The 22,816-nt window shown below is 41.3% G+C and overlaps 1 protein-coding gene across 2 annotated transcripts in view; it reads left to right on the forward strand.

Annotated features, from left to right (window-relative positions):
- Positions 1 to 22,816, forward strand: part of LOC128649286 (guanine nucleotide-binding protein G(q) subunit alpha) — a 466,803-nt gene that overhangs the window by 410,778 nt on the left and 33,209 nt on the right. The window lies entirely within an intron of this gene.

Raw genomic sequence — 22,816 nt, forward strand, 5'->3', positions numbered from 1 at the left:
GATTCTCTACTTCCAATCAATATTCTGGAACTGAGAGCAATATTCAATGCGCTTCAGGCGTGGCCTCAGTTGGCTTCGGCCAAATTCATCAGATTCCAGTCAGACAACATCACGACACTGGCATATATCAATCATCAGGGGGGAACAAGGAGTTCCTTAGCGATGATAGAAGTATCCAAGATAATCCGTTGGGCTGAGGCCCACTCTTGTCATCTGTCAGCGATCTACATCCCAGGAATAGAGAACTGGGAAGCGGATTTTCTAAGTCGACAGACTTTTCATCCGGGGGAGTGGGAACTTTACCCGGAGGTATTTGCCTCATTGATTCTCAGAATTGGATCTGATGGCATCTCGACAGAATGCCAAGCTTCCAAGATACGGATCCCGGTCAAGGGATCCTCAGGCCGAACTGATAGATACCTTGGCAGTGCCTTGGTTGTTCAGCCTAGCTTATATGTTTCCACCATTTTCTCTCCTCCCACGCGTGATTGCACGAATCAAACAGGAGAGAGCTTCAGTGATCCTGATAGCGCCTGCGTGGCCACGCAGGACTTGGTATGCGGATCTAGTGGACATGTCCTCTCTGCCACCGTGGAAACTTCCATTGAGACAGGACCTTCTCATTCAAGGTCCTTTCCAACATCCAAATCTAATTTCTCTGCAGCTGACTGCGTGTAGATTGACCGCTTGATTTTATCGAAGCAAGGATTCTCTGATTCGGTCATCAATACTTTGATACAGGCTAGAAAGCCTGTCACTAGAAAAATCTATCATAAGATATGGCATAAATATCTTTATTGGTGTGAATCCAAGGGTTACTCATGGAGTAAAGTTAGGATTACAACGATTCTGTCTTTTCTCCAAGAAGGATTCGAGAAAGGGTTATCAGCAAGTTTCTTAAAGGGACAAATTTCGGCTTTGTCAATTCTGTTTCACAAACGTTTGGCAAATGTGCCAGATGTTCAGTCTTTTTGGGAGGCTCTATCTAGAATTAAGCCTGTATTTAGACCCATTACTCCTCCCCTGGAGTTTGAATTCAGTTCTTCAAGGGGTTCCGTTTGAACCCATGCATTCCATGGATATCAAATTGTTATCTTGGAAAGTTCTGTTTTTAGTTGCTATTTCTTCTGCTCGAAGAGTTTCTGAGCTTTCAGCGCTACAGTGTGATTCTCCTTATCTAATTTTTCATTCTGATAAGGGGGTGTTACGTTGCAAAACTGGATTCCTTCCTAAGGTTGTTTCAAATAAGAATATTAATCAGGAAATTGTTGTTTCTTCCTTGTGTCCTAACCCTTCTTCTAAGAAGGAGCATATGTTGCATAATTTGGATGTGGTCCGTGCCTTAAAGTTTTACTTACAGGCAACTAAGGATTTCCGTCAATCATCTTCATTATTCATTGTTTATTCTGGAAAGCATAGGGGTCAGAAAGCTACGGCTACCTCTCTTTCTTTTTGGCTGAGAAGTATCATCCGCCTGGCATATGAGACTGCTGGACAGCAGCCTCCTGAAAGAATTACAGCTCATTCTACTAGGGCTGTGGCTTCCACATGGGCCTTTAAAAACGATGCATCTGTTGAACAAATTTGTAAGGCTGCGACTTGGTCGTCCCTTCACACTTTTTCCAAATTTTACAAATTTGATACTTTTGCTTCTTCTGAGGCTATTTTTGGGAGAAAGGTTCTTCAAGCAGTGGTGCCTTCTGTTTAGGTTCCTGTCTTTTCCCTCCCTTTCATCCGTGTCCTTTTGCTTTGGTATTGATTTCCCACAAGTAAGGATGAAATCGGTGGACTCGTCATATCTTTGTAAAAGAAAAGTAAATTTATGCTTACCTGATAAATTTCATTTCTTTTACGATATGACGAGTCCACGGCCCACCCTGTTCTTTTTAAGATGGTTTTTCTTTATATTTTTTCTAAACTTCAGTCACCTCTGCACCTTTTAGCCTTTTCTTGACTGAGGGTGGAGGGGAAGGGAGGGGCTATATATACAGCTCTGCTGTGGTGCTCTTTGCCACTTCCTGTTAGCAGGAGGTTAATATCCCACAAGTAAGGATGAAATTCGTGGACTCGTCATATCGTAAAAGAAATTAATTTATCAGGTAAGCATAAATTTACTTTTTAGGGGGTCAAGGAGGGATCAGGGGGCGGGATATGTCAGGTGGGAGGCTGATCTCTACACTAAAGCTAAATAAACCCTTCAAGCTACCTAATTAACCCCTTAACTGCTGGGCATAAAACAAGTGTGGTGCGCTGCAGCATTTAGTGGCCTTCTAATTAACAAAAAGCAATGCCAAAGCCATATATGTCTGCTATTTCTGAACAAAGGGGATCCCAGAGAAGCATTTAGAACCATTTGGGCCATAATTGCACAAGCTGTTTGTAAATAACTTCAGTCAGAAGCCTAAAGTTAGTAAAAAAGTTAACAATTTTTTTTATTTGATTGCATTTGTCGGTGAAATCTTGGCATGAAATATACCAAAATATTAAATACTTTGGGTTGTCTACTAAAAAAATATATATACATGTAAAGGGTTATTCAGGGATTCCTGACCGATATCAGTGTTAAAATGTAACTTACGCAAATTTTGAAAAGTCAAGTTTCTTTCATGTAATTGGCAAGAGTCCATGAGCTAGTGACGTATGGGATATACAATCCTATCAGGAGGGGCAAAGTTTCCCAAACCTCAAAATGCCTATAAATACACCCCTCACCACACCCACAATTCAGTTTTTACAAACTTTGCCTACTATGGAGGTGGTGAAGTAAGTTTGTGCTAAGATTTCTACGTTGATATGCGCTTCTCAGCATTTTGAAGCCCGATTTCCTCTCAGAGTGCAGTGAATGTCAGAGGGATGTGAAGGGAGTATCACCTATTGAATGCAATGATTTTCCTCACGGGGGATCGATTTCATAGGTTCTCTGTTATCGGTCATAGAGATTCATCTGCTACCTCCCTTTTCAGATCGACGATATACTCTCATATTCCATTACCTCTACTGATAGCCAAACCAGTACTGAAATGGTTATCTGCTATATGTGGATGGGTGTCTTTTGGTAAGTATGTTTTCATCACTTAAGGCACTCTCAGCTATGGTTTGGCACTTTATGTATTTATATAAAGTTCTAAATATATGTATTGTACTTATATTTGCCCTGATTCAGGTTTTCAGTATATTTCCTTTTTCAGACTGTCAGTTTCATATCTGGGAAATACTTTTTTTTATGAAAATGTATTTCTTACCTGGGGTATAGTCCCTTTTTCAAATTGACTGTCTTTTAAATTAGGCTTGCGAGGGCGCAAAAGTTTATTACGTCATTCTTGGCGCGAGAATTTTTTGCCGCAAAGTTACGTTCGTTGACGCAAATTCATCATTTCCTGCGTCTTAGTTAACGCCGAGTTCTTCGCAAGGTTGCGTCATCTTTGATGCGAGTGTGTAGTTTCCGGAAGTTTTTGGTGCCAAAAAATATTTTTCGGTTTGTTGTGCGTCATACTTGGCGCCAAATATTTTCATTATTTAAGACCCCATTCCTATTTGCCTCTTGCCTTTTTCTATGTCAGAGGGCTATGCATTTTTTCCCATTCCTGAAACTGCCATATAAGGAAATTGATAATTTTGCTTTATATGTTGTTTTTTTCTCTTACATTTGCAAGATGTCTCAATCTGATCCTGTCTCAGAAATCACTGTTGGAACCCTGCTGCCTGATAACAGTTCTACCAAAGCTAAGTGCATTTGTTGTAAACTTGTGGAGGTTATACCTCCAGCTGTGGTTTGTAATAGTTGTCATGCTAAACTTTTACATGCAGAGATTGTATCCATCAGTAGTAGTTCATTACCTGTTGCTGTTCCCTCAACATCTAATGCACAAGATATACCTGTAAATTTAAAATAATTTATTTCTGATTCTATTCAGAAGGCTTTGTCTGCCATTCCGCCTTCTAATAAATGTAAAAGGTATTTTAAAACTTCTCATAAAATTGATGAAATTTCAAATGACCGGCAACATACTGATTTATCTTTCTCTGATAAGGATCTATCTGATTCAGAAGATCCTGCCTCAGATATTGACACTGACAAATCTACTTATTTATTTAAAATGGAGTATATTTGTTCTTTATTAAAAGAAGTGTTGATTACATTAAATATGGAGGAAACTAGTCCTCTTGATATTAAAACTAGTAAACGTTTAAATTCTGTTTATAAACCTCCTGTGGTTATTCCAGGGGGTTTTCCAGTTCCTGATGCTATTTCTGATATGATTTCTAAAGAATGGCATAGGCCTGGTACTTCTTTTATTCCTTCTTCAAGGTTTAAAAAATTGTATCCTTTGCCAGCAGTTAGGTTGGAGTTTCGGGAAAAGATCCCCAAAGTTTATGGGGCTATCTCTACTCTTGCTAAACGTACTACTATTCCTATGGAAGATAGTACTTCTTTTAAAGATCCTTTAGATAGGAAACTTGAATCTTATCTAAGGAAAGCTTATTTATATTCAGGTCATCTTCTTTTCTTAGGCTGCAATTTCTTTGGCTGATGTGGCAGCTGCTTCAACTTTTTGGTTGGAAACTTTAGTGCAACAAGTATCGGATCATGATTTGTCTAGCATGTTAAGTTGATTCAACATGCTAATAATTTCATTTATGATGCCATTTTTGATATCATCAAAATTGATGTTAAATCTATGTCTTTAGCTATTTTCGCTAGAATAGCTTTGTGGCTCAAATCTTGGAATGCTGATATGACTTCTAAGTCCAGATTGCTATCTCTTTCTTTCCAAGGTAATAAATTATTTGGTTCTCAGTTGGATTCAATAATTTCAACTGTCACTGGGGGTAAGGGAGTTTTTTGCCTCAGGATAAAAGACCTAAGGGTAAATCTAAAGCTTTTAACCGTTTTTGTTTCTTTCGACAAAATAAGGAACAGAAACCTAATCCTTCCCCCAAGGAATCTGTTTCCAATTGGAAGCCTTCTTCAAATTGGAATAAATCCAAGCCATTTAAGAGATCAAAGCCAGCCCCCAAGTCCGCATGAAGGTGCGGCCCTCATTCCAGCTCAGCTGGTAGGGGGCAGATTAAAATTTTTCAAAGATGTTTGGATCAGTTCGGTCCAAAATCATTGGATTCAGAGTATTGTCTCTCAGGGGTACAGAATAGGATTCAGAGTAAGACCGCCTGTGAGAAGATTTTTTTCTCTCACGCATTCCAGCAAACCCAGTAAAGGCTCAGGCTTTCCTGAAGTGTGTTTCAGACCTGGAGTTATCAGGGGTAATCATGCCAGTTCCGTTTCAGGAACAGGGTCTGGGTTTTTATTCAAATCTATTCATTGTCCCAAAGAAAGAAAATTCATTCAGACCAGTTCTGGATCTAAAGATTTTGATTCGATATGTAAGAATACCAACTTTCAAAATGGTGACATAAGGACTATTCTGCCTTTTGTTCAGCAAGGGCATTATATGTCCACAATAGACTTTAAGGATGCATATCTTCATATTCCGATTCATACAGATCACTATCAGCTCCTGAGATTCTCTTTTCTAGACAAGCATTACCAATTTGTTGCTCTTCCTTTTGGCCTAGCGACAGCTCCAAGAATCTTTTCAAAGGTTATCGGTGCCCTACTCTCTGTAATCAGAGAGCGGGGTATTGCGGTGTTTCCTTATTTGGACGATATCTTGGTACTCGCTCAGTCTTTCCGTTCTGCAGAATCTCACACAAATCAACTAGTGTTGTTTCTTCGAAGACATGGTTGGAGGATCAATTTACCAAAAAGTTCTTTGATTCCTCAGACAACGATGACCTTTTTAGGTTTCCAGATAGAATCAGTGTCCATGATTTTGTCTCTAACAGACAAGAGACGTTTGAAATTGGTTGCAGCCTGTCAGAACCTTCAGTCTGTCATTTCCTTCAGTAGCTATGTGCATGGAAGTTTTAGGTCTCATGACTGCAGCATCGGACGCGATCCCCTTTGCTCGTTTTCATATGAGACCTCTCCAGCTTTGTATGCTGAACCAATGGTACAGGGATTATACAAGGCTATCACAATTAATATCCTTAAATCCCAATGTTCGACTTTCTCTGACTTGGTGGTTAGATCACCATCGTATAATTCTAGGGGCCTCTTTCGTTTGTCCAACCTGGACTGTGATCATAACAGATGCAAGTCTTTCAGGTTGGGGAGCTGTTTGGGGATCTCTAACAGCACAAGGGGTTTGGAAATCTTAAGAGGCGAGATTACCAATCAATGTTTTGGAGCTCCGTGTGATTCTCAGGGCTCTTCAGTTTTGGCCTCTATTGAAGAGAGAACCGTTAATTTGTTTTCAGACAGACAATATCACAACCGTCGCATATGTCAATCATCAGGGTGGGGCTCACAGTCCTCAAGTTATGAAAGAAGTATCTCGGATACTTGTTTGGGCAGAATCCAGCTCCTGTCTAATTTCTGCGGTTCATATCCCAGGTATAGACAAATGGGAAGCGGATTACATCAGTCGTCAGACTTTACATCCGGGAGAATGTTCTCTCCACCCAGATGTGTTTTCTCAAGTTGTTCAGATGTGGGGGCTTCCAGAAATAGATCTGATGGCATCTCATCTAAACAAAAAACTTCCCAGGTACCAGATACCTCCAGGTCCAGGGATCCTCAGGCAGTGGATCAAGCAGTGGATGCGTTGACACTTCCTTGGTGTTATCAATCTGCTTATATTTTCCCGCCTCTAGTTCTTCTTCCAAGAGTGATCTCCAAAATCATCATGGAGCAATCGTTTGTGCTGCTGGTGGCTCCAGCATGGTCTCACAGGTTTTGGTATGCAGATCTTGTTCGGAGGCCAGACCTTCTATCTCATGGTCCGTTTTTCCATCAGGATCTGAAATCATTAAATTTGAAGGTATGGTAATTGAACGCTTAGTGCTTAGTCATAAAGGTTTCTCTGACTCTGTTATTACTATGTTGTAGGCACGTAAATCTGTTTCTAGAAAGATTTATTATCGTGTTTGGAAGATTTACATTTTATGGTGTTCTCATAAATTCTCTTGGCATTCTTTTAGAATTCCTATAATTTTACAGTTTCTTCAGGATGGTTTGGATAAAGGTTTGTTTGCAAGTTCCTTGAAAGGACAAATCTCTGCTCTTTCTGTTTTATTTCACAGAAAGATTGCTAAACTTCCTGATATTCATTGTTTTGTGCAGGCTTTGGTTTGTATCAAGCCTGTCATTAAATCAATCTCTCCTCCTTGGAGTCTTAATTTGGTTTTAAAGGCTTTACAGGCTCCTCCGTTTAAGCCTATGCATTCTTTGGATATTAAACTACTTTCTTGGAAAGTATTGTTTCTTTTGGCCATCTCTCCTGCTAGAGTTTCTAAATTATCCTCTCTGTTAAAATCTGACAGCGCTCAACCTTGTGTCTGTAGCTCCTAGTATTGTGGGTACCAGCGCTCCCAAAAAGGTGAATGTAGTGCTAAAAATAAATACACAGAGCGCCTCCTAAAAGGCTAAGACACTAGTGGTGACAAGATTATTTAAATAAAAAATATATTGAAATTCTATAGGGGTATATAAAATATTTTATAAGCTACTTATAGCTAAAATATACAAACAAGATACAAAAGTGGATCCACTTAAAATTAACAACAAAATATGCATATATCTATATAAAAAACAATAATACAATTGTGGTTAAAAACCACAACAAAATACAATCTTAATCACAAAATAAATTACAATAAAACAGCTGTTAACTGATAAGCTGGTTGATGGTTGGATAAAAAATAAATATATAAAAACATCAATGTACTGAGTAGGTGTCCATAAATATGTAGGTCCCAAACTTTAAATTCTTTCCAGAGAGTGAATGTCCAATATGAAGATTCTATTTTAAAACAATTATCCTTATGTATCCCTCGATAAATGGTGAAATGATGAAGTGTGTAAAAAAAGAAAAACGTAGCGGTTTTCAAATCAAATTTCAAAAATTATTGTGAGTATCCAAAAAATCCTGAAAAGATGATGTGATGAAGTGGACGTGACTAATCAAAAATGTATGTACACAAAAATGAAAAAAGAAAAAAGGAAAAAATAATCCAAATGAATATTTAGGATGTGTTAAAGTGAATAACACACTTATAAAGTGACCCTTATGTGAATACAATATGTGAAGAGATGCTCCTAAAAAGTTATTCCTGTGTGTAAACAATGAAAAAATACAGAAATGGATCCTATGTCTCAGGGATCAATTCATTCAAAGATATACCTGTAATAAAACAAATAAAACATAGTGCAAAACTGCTATTTAAACTTAGTCAGTAATTGAAAAGAAGCTTACCATATGTCAACGCGTTTCGGCCCTAAGAACTGGGCCTTTATCTAGACTGGTGTGCAATACTTTTAAGGCTTTAAGACACTGTGGTGAAAATTTGGTGAATTTTGAACAATTCCTTCATGTTTTTTCGCAATTGCAGTAATAAAGTGTGTTCAGTTTAAAATTTAAAGTGACAGTAACGGTTTTATTTTAAAACGTTTTTTGTACTTTGTTATCAAGTTTATGCCTGTTTAACATGTCTGAACTACCAGATAGACTGTGTTCTGAATGTGGGGAAGCCAGAATTCCCATTCATTTAAATAAATGTGATTTATGTGACAATGACAATGATGCCCAAGATGATTCCTCAAGTGAGGGGAGTAAGCATGGTACTGCATCATTCCCTCCTTCGTCTACACGAGTCTTGCCCACTCAGGAGGCCCCTAGTACATCTAGTGCGCCAATACTCCTTACTATGCAACAATTAACGGCTGTAATGGATAATTCTGTCAAAAACATTTTAGCCAAAATGAACACTTATCAGCGTAAGCACGACTGCTCTGTTTTAGATACTGAAGAGCATGACGACGCTGATAATAATGGTTCTGAAGGGCCCCTAACCCAGTCTGATGGGGCCAGGGAGGTTTTGTCTGAGGGAGAAATTACTGATTCAGGGAACATTTCTCAACAAGCTGAACCTGATGTGATTACGTTTAAATTTAAGTTGGAACATCTCCGCATTCTGCTTAAGGAGGTATTATCCACTCTGGATGATTGTGACAAGTTGGTCATCCCAGAGAAACTATGTAAAATGGACAAGTTCCTAGAGGTCCCGGGGCTCCCAGAAGCTTTTCCTATACCCAAGCGGGTGGCGGACATTGTTAATAAAGAATGGGAAAGGCCCGGTATTCCTTTCGTCCCTCCCCCCATATTTAAAAAATTGTTTCCTATGGTCGACCCCAGAAAGGACTTATGGCAGACAGTCCCCAAGGTCGAGGGAGCGGTTTCCACTTTAAACAAACGCACCACTATACCCATAGAGGATAGTTGTGCTTTCAAAGATCCTATGGATAAAAAATTAGAAGGTTTACTTAAAAAGATGTTTGTTCAGCAGGGTTACCTTCTACAACCAATTTCATGCATTGTCCCTGTAGCTACAGCCGCATGTTTCTGGTTCGATGAGCTGATAAAGGCGGTCGATAGTGATTCTCCTCCTTATGAGGAGATTATGGACAGAATCAATGCTCTCAAATTGGCTAATTCTTTCACCCTAGACGCCACTTTGCAATTGGCTAGGTTAGCGGCTAAGAATTCTGGGTTTGCTATTGTGGCGCGCAGAGCGCTTTGGTTGAAATCTTGGTCAGCTGATGCGTCTTCCAAGAACAAGCTACTTAACATTCCTTTCAAGGGGAAAACGCTGTTTGGCCCTGACTTGAAAGAGATTATCTCTGATATCACTGGGGGTAAGGGCCACGCCCTTCCTCAGGATCGGCCTTTCAAGGCAAAAAATAAACCTAATTTTCGTCCCTTTCGTAGAAATGGACCAGCCCAAAGTGCTACGTCCTCTAAGCAAGAGGGTAATACTTCTCAAGCCAAGCCAGCTTGGAGACCAATGCAAGGCTGGAACAAGGGAAAGCAGGCCAAGAAACCTGCCACTGCTACCAAGACAGCATGAAATGTTGGCCCCCGATCCGGGACCGGATCTGGTGGGGGGCAGACTCTCTCTCTTCGCTCAGGCTTGGGCAAGAGATGTTCTGGATCCTTGGGCGCTAGAAATAGTCTCCCAAGGTTATCTTCTGGAATTCAAGGGGCTTCCCCCAAGGGGGAGGTTCCACAGGTCTCAGTTGTCTTCAGACCACATAAAAAGACAGGCATTCTTACATTGTGTAGAAGACCTGTTAAAAATGGGAGTGATTCATCCTGTTCCATTAAGAGAACAAGGGATGGGGTTCTACTCCAATCTGTTCATAGTTCCCAAAAAAGAGGGAACGTTCAGACCAATCTTAGATCTCAAGATCTTAAACAAGTTTCTCAAGGTTCCATCGTTCAAGATGGAAACCATTCGAACTATTCTTCCTTCCATCCAGGAAGGTCAATTCATGACCACAGTGGATTTAAAGGATGCGTATCTACATATTCCTATCCACAAGGAACATCATCGGTTCCTAAGGTTCGCATTCCTGGACAAACATTACCAGTTCGTGGCGCTTCCTTTCGGATTAGCCACTGCTCCAAGGATTTTCACAAAGGTACTAGGGTCCCTTCTAGCTGTGCTAAGACCAAGGGGCATTGCTGTAGTACCTTACTTGGACGACATTCTGATTCAAGCGTCGTCCCTTCCTCAAGCAAAGGCTCACACGGACATTGTCCTGGCCTTTCTCAGATCTCACGGATGGAAAGTGAACGTGGAAAAGAGTTCTCTATCTCCGTCAACAAGGGTTCCCTTCTTGGGAACAATAATAGACTCCTTAGAAATGAGGATTTTTCTGACAGAGGCCAGAAAAACAAAACTTCTAGACTCTTGTCGGATACTTCATTCCGTTCCTCTTCCTTCCATAGCGCAGTGCATGGAAGTGATCGGTTTGATGGTAGCGGCAATGGACATAGTTCCTTTTGCGCGCATTCATCTAAGACCATTACAACTGTGCATGCTCAGTCAGTGGAATGGGGACTATACAGACTTGTCTCCGAAGATACAAGTAAATCAGAGGACCAGAGACTCACTCCGTTGGTGGCTGTCCCTGGACAACCTGTCACAAGGGATGACATTCCGCAGACCGGAGTGGGTCATCGTCACGACCGACGCCAGTCTGATGGGCTGGGGCGCGGTCTGGGGATCCCTGAAAGCTCAGGGTCTTTGGTCTCGGGAAGAATCTCTTCTACCGATAAATATTCTGGAACTGAGAGCGATATTCAATGCTCTCAAGGCTTGGCCTCAGCTAGCGAGGGCCAAGTTCATACGGTTTCAATCAGACAACATGACAACTGTTGCGTACATCAACCATCAGGGGGGAACAAGGAGTTCCCTAGCGATGGAAGAAGTGACCAAAATCATTCTATGGGCGGAGTCTCACTCCTGCCACCTGTCTGCTATCCACATCCCAGGAGTGGAAAATTGGGAAGCGGATTTTCTGAGTCGTCAGACATTGCATCCGGGGGAGTGGGAACTCCATCCGGAAATCTTTGCCCAAGTCACTCAGCTGTGGGGCATTCCAGACATGGATCTGATGGCCTCTCGTCAGAACTTCAAAGTTCCTTGCTACGGGTCCAGATCCAGGGATCCCAAGGCGGCTCTAGTGGATGCACTAGTAGCACCTTGGACCTTCAAACTAGCTTATGTGTTCCCGCCGTTTCCTCTCATCCCCAGGCTGGTAGCCAGGATCAATCAGGAGAGGGCGTCGGTGATCTTGATAGCTCCTGCGTGGCCACGCAGGACTTGGTATGCAGATCTGGTGAATATGTCATCGGCTCCACCTTGGAAGCTACCTTTGAGACGAGACCTTCTTGTTCAGGGTCCGTTCGAACATCCGAATCTGGTTTCACTCCAGCTGACTGCTTGGAGATTGAACGCTTGATCTTATCGAAGCGAGGGTTCTCAGATTCTGTTATCGATACTCTTGTTCAGGCCAGAAAGCCTGTAACTAGAAAGATTTACCACAAAATTTGGAAAAAATATATCTGTTGGTGTGAATCTAAAGGATTCCCTTGGGACAAGGTTAAGATTCCTAAGATTCTATCCTTCCTTCAAGAAGGATTGGAAAAAGGATTATCTGCTAGTTCCCTGAAGGGACAGATTTCTGCCTTGTCTGTGTTACTTCACAAAAAGCTGGCAGCTGTGCCAGATGTTCAAGCCTTTGTTCAGGCTCTGGTTAGAATTAAGCCTGTTTACAAACCTTTGACTCCTCCTTGGAGTCTCAACTTAGTTCTTTCAGTTCTTCAGGGGGTTCCGTTTGAACCCTTACATTCCGTTGATATTAAGTTATTATCTTGGAAAGTTTTGTTTTTAGTTGCAATTTCTTCTGCTAGAAGAGTTTCAGAATTATCTGCTCTGCAGTGTTCTCCTCCTTATCTGGTGTTCCATGCAGATAAGGTGGTTTTACGTACTAAACCTGGTTTTCTTCCAAAAGTTGTTTCTAACAAAAACATTAACCAGGAGATTATCGTACCTTCTCTGTGTCCGAAACCAGTTTCAAAGAAGGAACGTTTGTTGCACAATTTGGATGTTGTTCGCGCTCTAAAATTCTATTTAGATGCTACAAAGGATTTTAGACAAACATCTTTCTTGTTTGTTGTTTATTCCGGTAAAAGGAGAGGTCAAAAAGCAACTTCTACCTCTCTCTCTTTTTGGATTAAAAGCATCATCAGATTGGCTTACGAGACTGCCGGACGGCAGCCTCCCGAAAGAATCACGGCTCATTCCACTAGGGCTGTGGCTTCCACATGGGCCTTCAAGAACGAGGCTTCTGTTGATCAGATATGTAGGGCAGCGACTTGGTCTTCACTGCACACTTTTACCAAATTTTACAAGTTTGATACTTTTGCTTCTTCTGAGGCTATTTTTGGGAGAAAGGTTTTGCAAGCCGTGGTGCCTTCCATTTAGGTGACCTGATTTGCTCCCTCCCTTCATCCGTGTCCTAAAGCTTTGGTATTGGTTCCCACAAGTAAGGATGACGCCGTGGACCGGACACACCTATGTTGGAGAAAACAGAATTTATGTTTACCTGATAAATTACTTTCTCCAACGGTGTGTCCGGTCCACGGCCCGCCCTGGTTTTTTTAATCAGGTCTGATAATTTATTTTCTTTAACTACAGTCACCACGGTACCATATGGTTTCTCCTATGCAAATATTCCTCCTTAACGTCGGTCGAATGACTGGGGTAGGCGGAGCCTAGGAGGGATCATGTGACCAGCTTTGCTGGGCTCTTTGCCATTTCCTGTTGGGGAAGAGAATATCCCACAAGTAAGGATGACGCCGTGGACCGGACACACCGTTGGAGAAAGTAATTTATCAGGTAAACATAAATTCTGTTTTTTATTTTTATCCCTCCTTTCATATTGGCAAGAGTCCATGAGGCCCACCCGCTTTTTTATGGTGGTTATGTTTTTTTTTTTGTATAAAGCACAATTATTTCCAAATTCCTTTGTTGATGCTTTTTACTCCTTTCTTTATCACCCCACTTTTTGGCTATTCGTTAAACTGAATTGTGGGTGTTGTGAGGGGTGTATTTATAGACATTTTGAGGTTTGGTTAACTTTGTCCCTCCTGGTAGGATTGTATATCCCATACGTCACTAACTCATGGACTCTTGCCAATATGAAAGAAACTAATTTATCAGGTAAGTTCTTACATAAATTATGTTTTTTTGTTTCCCATTTCCGTATTCCTGACCGTGTGGGGGCGGAGAGAGTCTGTGCTTCTCTACTTGTCTGGGTCATAGGAGGTGGTGAGTGCCCCAGCCATTGGGGGTGTAAGGTGCCATTGTTGTTGTTTTTTTGTCCATAATTTCCAATATGCAAGTTATGGAGGATTCTGATTTTTTTGGAGACGGATGTCAGAATTCAGATTCTGCTTCTTGCGAAGAATATGTGGGAGCCCGGGTGATCCAGCACCATCAGTTATGTTCCATATGCTGTTTTAGAGTGCTCTTCCAACTTGGAGAGCTTAGAGTCCACTGAGCCATCCGCCCCTGAGGATTCCGTATCCCGTGAGGCACGCTTCCTAGAACCTTCTTTTACTACACAGGCAGGTGTCCCAAATGTCGTTACCCCTTCTCCGGAAAGGTGGCTTGTTTCCTCCAGAGGTTGCTGCACGGTTCCGCATGGCCATATCTTTGGCGTTGGCGCACTTACATCTTCCGGGAAGATCTTGTCCGTGTTCTCTTAACCAGGGCCCATCAGGCAGGGGATCACCTGTATCGGTTCAGCCCTCTGGGGAAGTGGTGTCCCCTGAGGCTTCAGGGGTACAGCCTTCGGGGCCGGGGTCGTCAGATGCCCCGGGGAGGTGAGTCTTGTCTTTCAATTTAGACTGGCGCGCCTTCGTTTCCTGCTGCGGCATGTGTTGGCAGCGTTAGAAGAGCCCAATTCTGATGAGTCGTTGGTTCCTCAGTCTTCTGTTCCAGACGACAAGCAGTGTTAGACAAGTGGAGATTATTCTCCTTGTCGTCTCCCCTTTTTTTTTATATGTATCTCATTCCCAGTTCTGAGCTTTTAGAGGAATCGGGTCTATGACTGGCTTGTTCTGTTAGTGTGCCCCTTTCTTCCTCGGCGTTCACCTGCAGCAGCTGCCTTCCTTTATTTATCCGTTTAGGGCGTATTTTTATTTCTTTTTATGAGCTCATGGTATAGTTTTTCCCTTTTGGAAAAAATTTCTTCTCTGTGATTTGATACTAGCGGAAGTTTAAAAAAAAAAAAACAACAAAGTTGAGACATGGCCTTGCATGTGTGCTAGCAAGCTGTTGAGTCTTCGATTTCCTTCTATTTGGGAGAATCTGGTCTGCTGGATCTATCCTGTTGCTCCTCCGGAAGTCGTTTTCCTCCTCTGATCTCGAAGTTCAATGGGGTTTGCCCTGTTTGGCGTGCAGGACGTCATGAGTTTGTGTCCACCTGGAAGGTTGGATTTTCATGTTGCATACTATTCTGATAGTTGTTAGTCGAGGGTCTCTCTTGGTTGAGTGTACCTTCCCCTCCGGTTCTGAAGGGAGATGTGGATAGGTATCTTGAAACCCGAGCTAGTCTCTCTGGGGGTTTGTGCCCCTTCCTCTTTCCTTTCCTGGGGATCTTGTGGCTGGAGATTCGTTGCTAATCTCTGGGCTTGGTCATTACAGGGAATTTTTGTTCTCCCTTGTCCTTTGGACTTTACCAGTCGCTTCGGTGCGGGGACTGTTTGCTCGGTATTGGGGTCAAGAATTCTGACTGTTCTGTTGAGCATCGACCTTGTTGTCTAGTTTGTGAAGACTTGTCGCTTAGTTGGACCGTCTATCAGATAGAAGCCTGCGGCTTTCGACTGGGGCATAAACGGATATTCCTATCTGTTTTGTCTGTTCTTGGGTATTGATTTCCCAAAAGTAATTAATGCAGTCTATTTGCTAGACTTTTTTTTGTTTTGTTTTTTTACTGTGGCGCAAGAGGAGTGTATTGACGTTCTGTCTTCATCTACTGGTGCTGATTTTTAAATTGGAGTAGTACTTTCAATGACAAGTTGTTAGTGGGTGTATTTGCGAGCTGCAGATCAGCTGCTGCTTTGTATAGAGGGGTCTGCAGATCTCCTTCTAGTTTTCCTGTTGGTTCTACGGAGAGTGAGTCCTCAGCAGCGCTGAGAATTAAAAGTGACTGTTACTTTTTAGTTTGCCTATAATTTGTTTAGAGTATCGAATTTTGGGGACCAATTTCATAGTGTCATGGTCCTTGAAGCAAATTCTAGTGTGTCTTGGTCAGAATCAGGCCTGTATTTAAACCTGTTGCTCCTTTCTGGAGTCTTAACCTTGTTCTTAAGGTTTGCAGCAGGCTCCGTTTGAGCCTATGCATTCTTTGATATTAGTTTGTTATAGTGGTAAGTTTTGTCTCTTCTTGCCTTTTCGTCTGCTCAAATAGTTTCTGAGCCTTCGGCTCTGCAGTGTGATTCCCCTTACCTTATTTTCATGCAAATGAAGCGGTCCTTCGTTCTAAATTGGGATTTCTTTCCAAAGTGGTGTCGGATCGCAACATCAATCAAGAAATTGTTGTTCCTTCTTCTCATAAGGAACGTCTGTTACACAGCTTGAATGTTGTGCGTGCTCTAAATTTTTATTTACAAGCAATTTAAGATTTTCTGCAGTCTTCTGTCTTTGTTTGTTATTTCGCAGGTAAGCGTAACTGTCAGAAGGCCACTTCTACTGCTCTTTCACTCTGGTTGAGAAGTGTTATCCGATTAGCATATGAGACAGCTGGACAACAGCCTCCTGAGAGAATTGCAGCTCATTTCACTAGAGCTGTCTCTTCTTCCTGGGCTTTCAAAAATGAAGCATCTGTGGAGCAAATCTGCAAGGCGGCCACTTGGTCCTCTTTGCATTCTTTTTCCAAATCTACAAAAAAAAAATTTTGAATCATAAATTTTTATTGAGACAAACTTTAAGGTCACATAATAATGCCTTTGGGAATAGCATAAGGAGGTCCACAGTGACCCGGAACAGCAAATATACAAAAAACATTGTAAAAGTGGAACATGCAAATAGGCAAAATAAATAGAGCGAGAAGTCTCTTTTTCTATAGGGAATGAGTAGGAAAGGTATGACAAGTAGCTGTGTCTGCAAAGAGTAGTAAGATGATACTGGTATCTTTAGTTTAAGTGTCTCAGTGTGGGGGCCTGGGGCTTGTATCCCATTTTGGGAATTTCGTGCTCCAAGGGGACCATATTGCATGGAAAGAGTCCACTTTATCTAGGACTTTGTACGAGTACTGTTCCATTTGTCCAACAAAGTGTACAGTGGAAATTACCTGTGAGAGAGAGGGAGGCCTTTCCTCTTTCCAGGCTCTGGCTAGCGCGAGTTTCGTAGCCATGAGGACATAGATTGTAAGAGCCTCCCCTGAGGGGGAGAGATTAGGCATTTGAATATGAAGGAGGGGTGCGTGGGGGAGTGAGACCAAGTGATTGGAGGAGTGCATATATTTCCCTCCATAGAGGTTGGATAACTGGGCAAGTCCACCATATGTGTAGTGCTGTACCATTATCCCTACAGTTTCTCCAGCAGCTAGGGGGTTGCGACTGGTATATCCTGTGTAATGTGACTGGAACCAGGTGCCAGCGAACTAAAACTTTGTAATGGAGCTCCCAAAGTGTGGCGCAATGGAGGAGTTTCTTGGTCGTCATGATTCTGGCATGCCAAACATCTATTGTTACAGTGAACCCAATTTCCCAGGCATGATGTTGTGGTATTTTATGAGGGGGGAGTGAATTGGTGAGGAGGTTATAGTGGAAAGAGAGGAGATGTTTGAGGTTATGAGCCCCCTGCCAAGCTCTTTCCCACACTGTCTTGGGCCGTAATGACCGTTTTGGGTAGCCCCAGGTACGTAAGCGTGTGCTCAGTCGGAATCCTTCGAAGCCGAGTCTAGATGGGAGTTGAAATTTAATACAAATTGCGGGGTGGGAAAGCCAGGTGTCATTTTCATAGAAGTCTGTCACCAGAAGTGTGTGTAGTTGTGGCCAAAGGTCATAGTGGGAGTCTGGTAGACAATATAGTGCGGCAGAGATTGTGAGTATAGGAGAAGGATAGGGGGCGATAGCTGGATTGTGTCTTATCTGGTCCCAGAATTGTAGTGCGTGTTTGAAGATGGGGTGTATGATGTCTATGCCATGTCTATGGTGAAGAGGAATCCAAAGAAGATCAGAAAGGGTTAAGCCAGGGGGCAATAGGGCGGACTCAAGAGTGAACCAGCCAAGCTGTCTGTCAGGATCATTCCAGAGGAGGACATGCGACAGTCTGGCTGCATTATAGTAGGAGATTATGTTTGGCAGAGCTAAGCTACCCTGCGAGACCGGTTTTTCCAAGGTGCGTCCAGATGTTCTAGGCCATCGGTCCAAATCTACAAATTTGATTCTTTCACCTCAGTTGAGGCTTTTTTGGGGAGAAAAGTTCTTCAAGCGATGGTGCCTTCGGTTAAGGTCTGCCTGTCTTATTCTCCCTTCCTTTCATTCTGTGTCCTCTAGCTTGGGTATTGGTTCCCACTAGTAATTGGAATGAAATTGTGGACTCTCCATGCCATAGGAAAGAAAACAAAATGTATGCTTTCTTTCCAGGCATGGAGTGTCCACGACCCGCCCTTATTACATTTAAGGCATCAACTTTTCTGGTATAAACCTCACACCTCTATACCCTTGTGTTATCTTCTTTTTCCATTTTCTTTCAGCCGAATGACTGGGGATTATGGGTAAGGGAAGTGACACTTAACAGCTCTGCTGGGGGGCTCTTTGCCTCCTCCTGCTGGCCAGGAGATGAATTCCCACTAGTAATTGGAATGAAATCGTGGACTCTCCATGCCTGGAAAGAAATACATTTATCAGGTAAGCATAAGCATTTTATTGCTCAAGCCTTTCTAGAAATCCTGAACATAATTTTTCCTTGAATACCCTCTAATAAATTGACTTGCATTTTACTGTTAAAATATCTAAACTAGCAGCAGATTTTAAATGAGAGAAACACATTCACAGAGATTTGAAAATTATTATAATTTCAATGTGTCATCAATTGCACCATAAATAAAATGTTGAGGTCTTGCTGGAAGCTGAAAACTCTTTTGGAAGTCACAGTTGTCTACGTTATAAAAACTTATAGTGGGTTGGTTCCAGTCCTATTTTGTTAATGTTATTGTTGTTAATCTTATAATCTTTGCCCTCCCTGAAAAACCCTTATTATCTGTATAAGGGGAAATTATTTACAGCAGATGAAGGAAGGACAAAAATCAATTTGAAATGTAATTCCTAAAAGAAAAAAAAAAGTCTGTTCACAGCACCAGAGATGTTGGACAGCAACTGATAAATAATGGAATCTGTTTTTTTTTTTTTTTTTTTTTTTTAAAGCTGGTGGTTATAAAATTAATTTCTGGTAACCCCCTGGTTACCTGTAGACAGATTTGAATTCTGAATCCTCTAATGCAGTGATTTGCAACCTTTTTTTTGCCGTGGCACACTTTTTTTACATTAAAAAATCCTGTGGCACACCACCATCCCAAAATTTTACAAAATCACACATTGTAGCCTAATTCAGGATATACCGGTATATACAGTTTGTGTATATATATATATATATATATATATATATATATATATATATATATATATATATATATATATATATATATATATATACATACATACATACATACATACATACATACATATACACACACACACACACACACACACACACACACACACACACACACACACTGTAATGCCATGCCTCCTACAAACTATACATGACATATTGACATTCATTCACAAACACCCCTGCACTGTTGTCAGTCTGCCGTGGCACACCTGAGGATCTCTCATGGCACACTGTTTGAAAAACACTGCTCTAATGAAGACCCCTTTCAGTTCAACTGAAAAAAGGTTTGCAGTGGGAAAGACCCAGATGTCTCTTGAAATGACAGAGAACTATACTATAAAACGCACACCCTCTGTGTTGTTAAACAGTTTTCTTATATGGAGGGTCCACGTCGTCATCAATTACTAGTGGGATATCACTCCTGGCCAGCAGGAGAAGGCAAAGAGCACCACAGCAAAGCTGTTAAGTGTCACTCCCCTACCCATAATCCCAGTCATTCTCTTTGCCTCTTTTAAATGGAGGAGGTGAAGTTTTGGTGTCTGAAGAAAATTGGATTTCTTTCGCTACAAGTAAGATTTTGGGTATAGCATATTGTATTAACATATAAAATCAAATACATTTCATATACCGGTAATTAGTAACAAGTATATTTTTCTTAAACTAAAAACTTAACAAATAACTCTATACTACTGACTCTGCTAGAATAGCTATGATACATTTTATACCTACTATTTAATTATAAAAAGACAGACCAGTCATAGTCTCTATTGAGACCCTTGGGATACATGGCATCAAGTTCATATACCCAATACATTTCTCTTTGTTTAAGAAGTTTTTCTCTATTTGCACCATTCCTCAGGGGTTTTACAGTATCTATAATTTGCCATCTTAGTTGGCTTATCTAGTGGCCCTGCTTCAAGAAATGGTTTGCTACTGGTGCCTTTAAGTCACTCGCTCTTATATTTGATCTGTGTTGGCTCATGCGCTCTTGTGCTTTACGTTTAGACTCCCCTATATAAGTTAAAGAACATGGACATTTTATCATCTATATGATGTATGAGGATTCGCATGTGAATAAATGATTGAACTTATATTTTTTTCCCACTCCTTGGGTGTGTGAATTTTTTCCCTTTTATAAATGAACTTAGATGATCATCTATTAATAAATTGGGATAGGCCCTCACAATAAAAATTTTTTCCATATCTTTCAATCTCTTTTCCAAGTTGTTTGGTTCACTTACTATTTGTTTGACACACAATAATTGACTTTTGGGAAGAGAATCTATTAGAAAAAGCAAGAGCACCGGACTGTTTGTTAAAAAGTGAAACTTTATTCCAACTTTAAAAGTTTACATGTACAAGGCCCGGTTACAACAAATACCGGACAGGTAAGACTTGCAGTGTGGGTAATCACGTACCCCTGGCTAACGCGTTTCGGCTATTGCCATAATCGTAGCTAGTGGGTACCTGTATCCACACCTCTTAAATACCATTTAAAAAGTATTGATAGGTTAAAACCAAAACACGTGACCTGTTACCACACCTGTGTATTGAACATTAAGTCTACCTAACTTGGAAAAGGGGAAGAAAAGGGGGAGTGGGGAAAGCGAGGAAAGATAGTTAACTACTACCCTGCCATTGTTAAGGTGTCTTGATAATTATGTATCCAAAATGTCAAATTACTGACAATCTATATGGATATCCTGAATAAATTTGCCAAGTCACTGCGACAATCCGGAAATATAGTGGAGCTGGTCCCTATACCTGCACTGTTAAACAGAGAGAGAGGCAGAGGAAGGGGTAGAGGGTAGAGGGTCAAAATATCATGACCTGGAGGACAGACAAATTACTGGAGCAACTACCCCTTTAGCCACATTAGATTTAGAAAAGGGGGAGCTGGAACAGGTTTTTTCAAGGGCCCCCACAGGACCCGAAGGGGGGGGAGAGGTGGAGAGCATTCAAGAGAAAGATATCCGGTACGCAGAGGCAGGCAGCTCAGCAAGTACAACTAACCCCGATCATTAATCTATCAAACTATGTTCTAGATAAGACAGAAGAGAGAATATTAAGTCTTGGGCTTAGCTTTGTGCCTACACAAGATTTCAATTTGTTTCAAACGTTGATTGACGTCAATAAACTAGTTAGAACATTAACCCTCAAACATTTCAGATCTGTTGATACACATGCCAACACTGTAGATATTCCAAGAACATCACTGAGACGAGACCTAGGGCTTTCTTTTAATGAATGTTGTGATCTAGTGAGTCTTGAAACCCTTCAAGCCGAGGGGTTGATTGAGGAGGATGGACTGATGGATTCAGACATCCCCATTCATCCCAAACTAAAAAGACCATCAACTTTTTACCCAATAAAGTCGAGGGGTCCCACCCTGGAAAAATTCCAGAAAAGGGTGGAGTCTGATTTAACAAAATTAGCCTATGTAACAGCAAGGAATGTGCGAGGTAATTTAACGGCTAAGGAAAAAGCTGATCTGACCGGGCTGGAAAATAATCGCAGCCTGGTCATTAGAGCAGCAGATAAGGGTGGGTCCATAGTTGTCATGAGCAGAGAGTACTTTGTATGGGAAGCTCATAGACAACTGGAAAACCCCACTCAATATGCCAAATTGACTATTGATCCCACAAAGAGATTTCAAAAAGAACTCTTGGATCTCATTGATGATGGTAGTGAATGTGGATACTTTTATCAAAACACTTGTGACTATCTATATCCTCCGCACCCTAGAACTGCTATATTTAACCATCTACCAAAGGTGCACAAGAGTTTGGGGAATGTAGAGGGGAGACCTATCATCAGTGAGATAGGATCTGTATTGGAAGCACTCTCAGTGGTTAGACTCCATACTCCAACCAATGGTGGTTAAATTAATGAGTTTTTTACGTTACACTAAACAACTACTGAATGAGATTGAACAGGTTGTTTGGGAAGAGGACAATGGCTGGCTGACTATAGATGTCAAGGCGCTGTATTCATCAATCCCACATAATTTGAGGCCATTGCATTCTTCCTAAACAGAGAATCTGTTTATGACAGTAACTTCATTCAGTTAACCCACAATTATTTCAGCTTTGAAGGGGTGTTCTATCTCCAAAGATGTGGCACAGCAATAGGGGCCAAATTTGCCCCATCCTACACTAACCTGTACATGGGTTGGTGGGAGCTGTGCCATATCTTTTGGAGATAGAAACACATTTGTCACATGTGGTATATTACCGCTGCTTTATAGATGACCTTTTGATCATCTGGAGGGGAGAAAGGGAAAAAGCAAGTGATTTTGTAAAGAGTTTTAACATCAATGAGGTTGGCCTACAATTTACGTTTGAGTTTGGTGAGACCAGCATTAACTACTTAGATGTAATATTGAAGGGCGAAAAGGATAAATAAGTGATGGTGGAACTATATAGAAAACCCATCACAGGGCATACCCTTTTACACGCCCGGAGTGGTCATCCTAAGCGAGTATTCAGATCAGTACTAAAGGGCCAATACATCAGGGTTAAACGAAACTGCTCAAGTGAAATAGATTTTAATAAACATGCTAAAGATCTTACGGACAGATTCATTGCAAAGGGTTACTCAAGAAATGCGATATCAGGTGTTCAGGAGGAGGTAGCTAGATTAAATAGATCAGAACTCCTTAAGGATAAACAGAAAACAGGCACTCAAAGTGAAAATGACAAAAAGGTTGTATTTGTCACCG

This window comes from Bombina bombina, chromosome 2, assembly GCF_027579735.1.
Source record: "Bombina bombina isolate aBomBom1 chromosome 2, aBomBom1.pri, whole genome shotgun sequence".
NCBI lineage: Eukaryota > Metazoa > Chordata > Amphibia > Anura > Bombinatoridae > Bombina > Bombina bombina.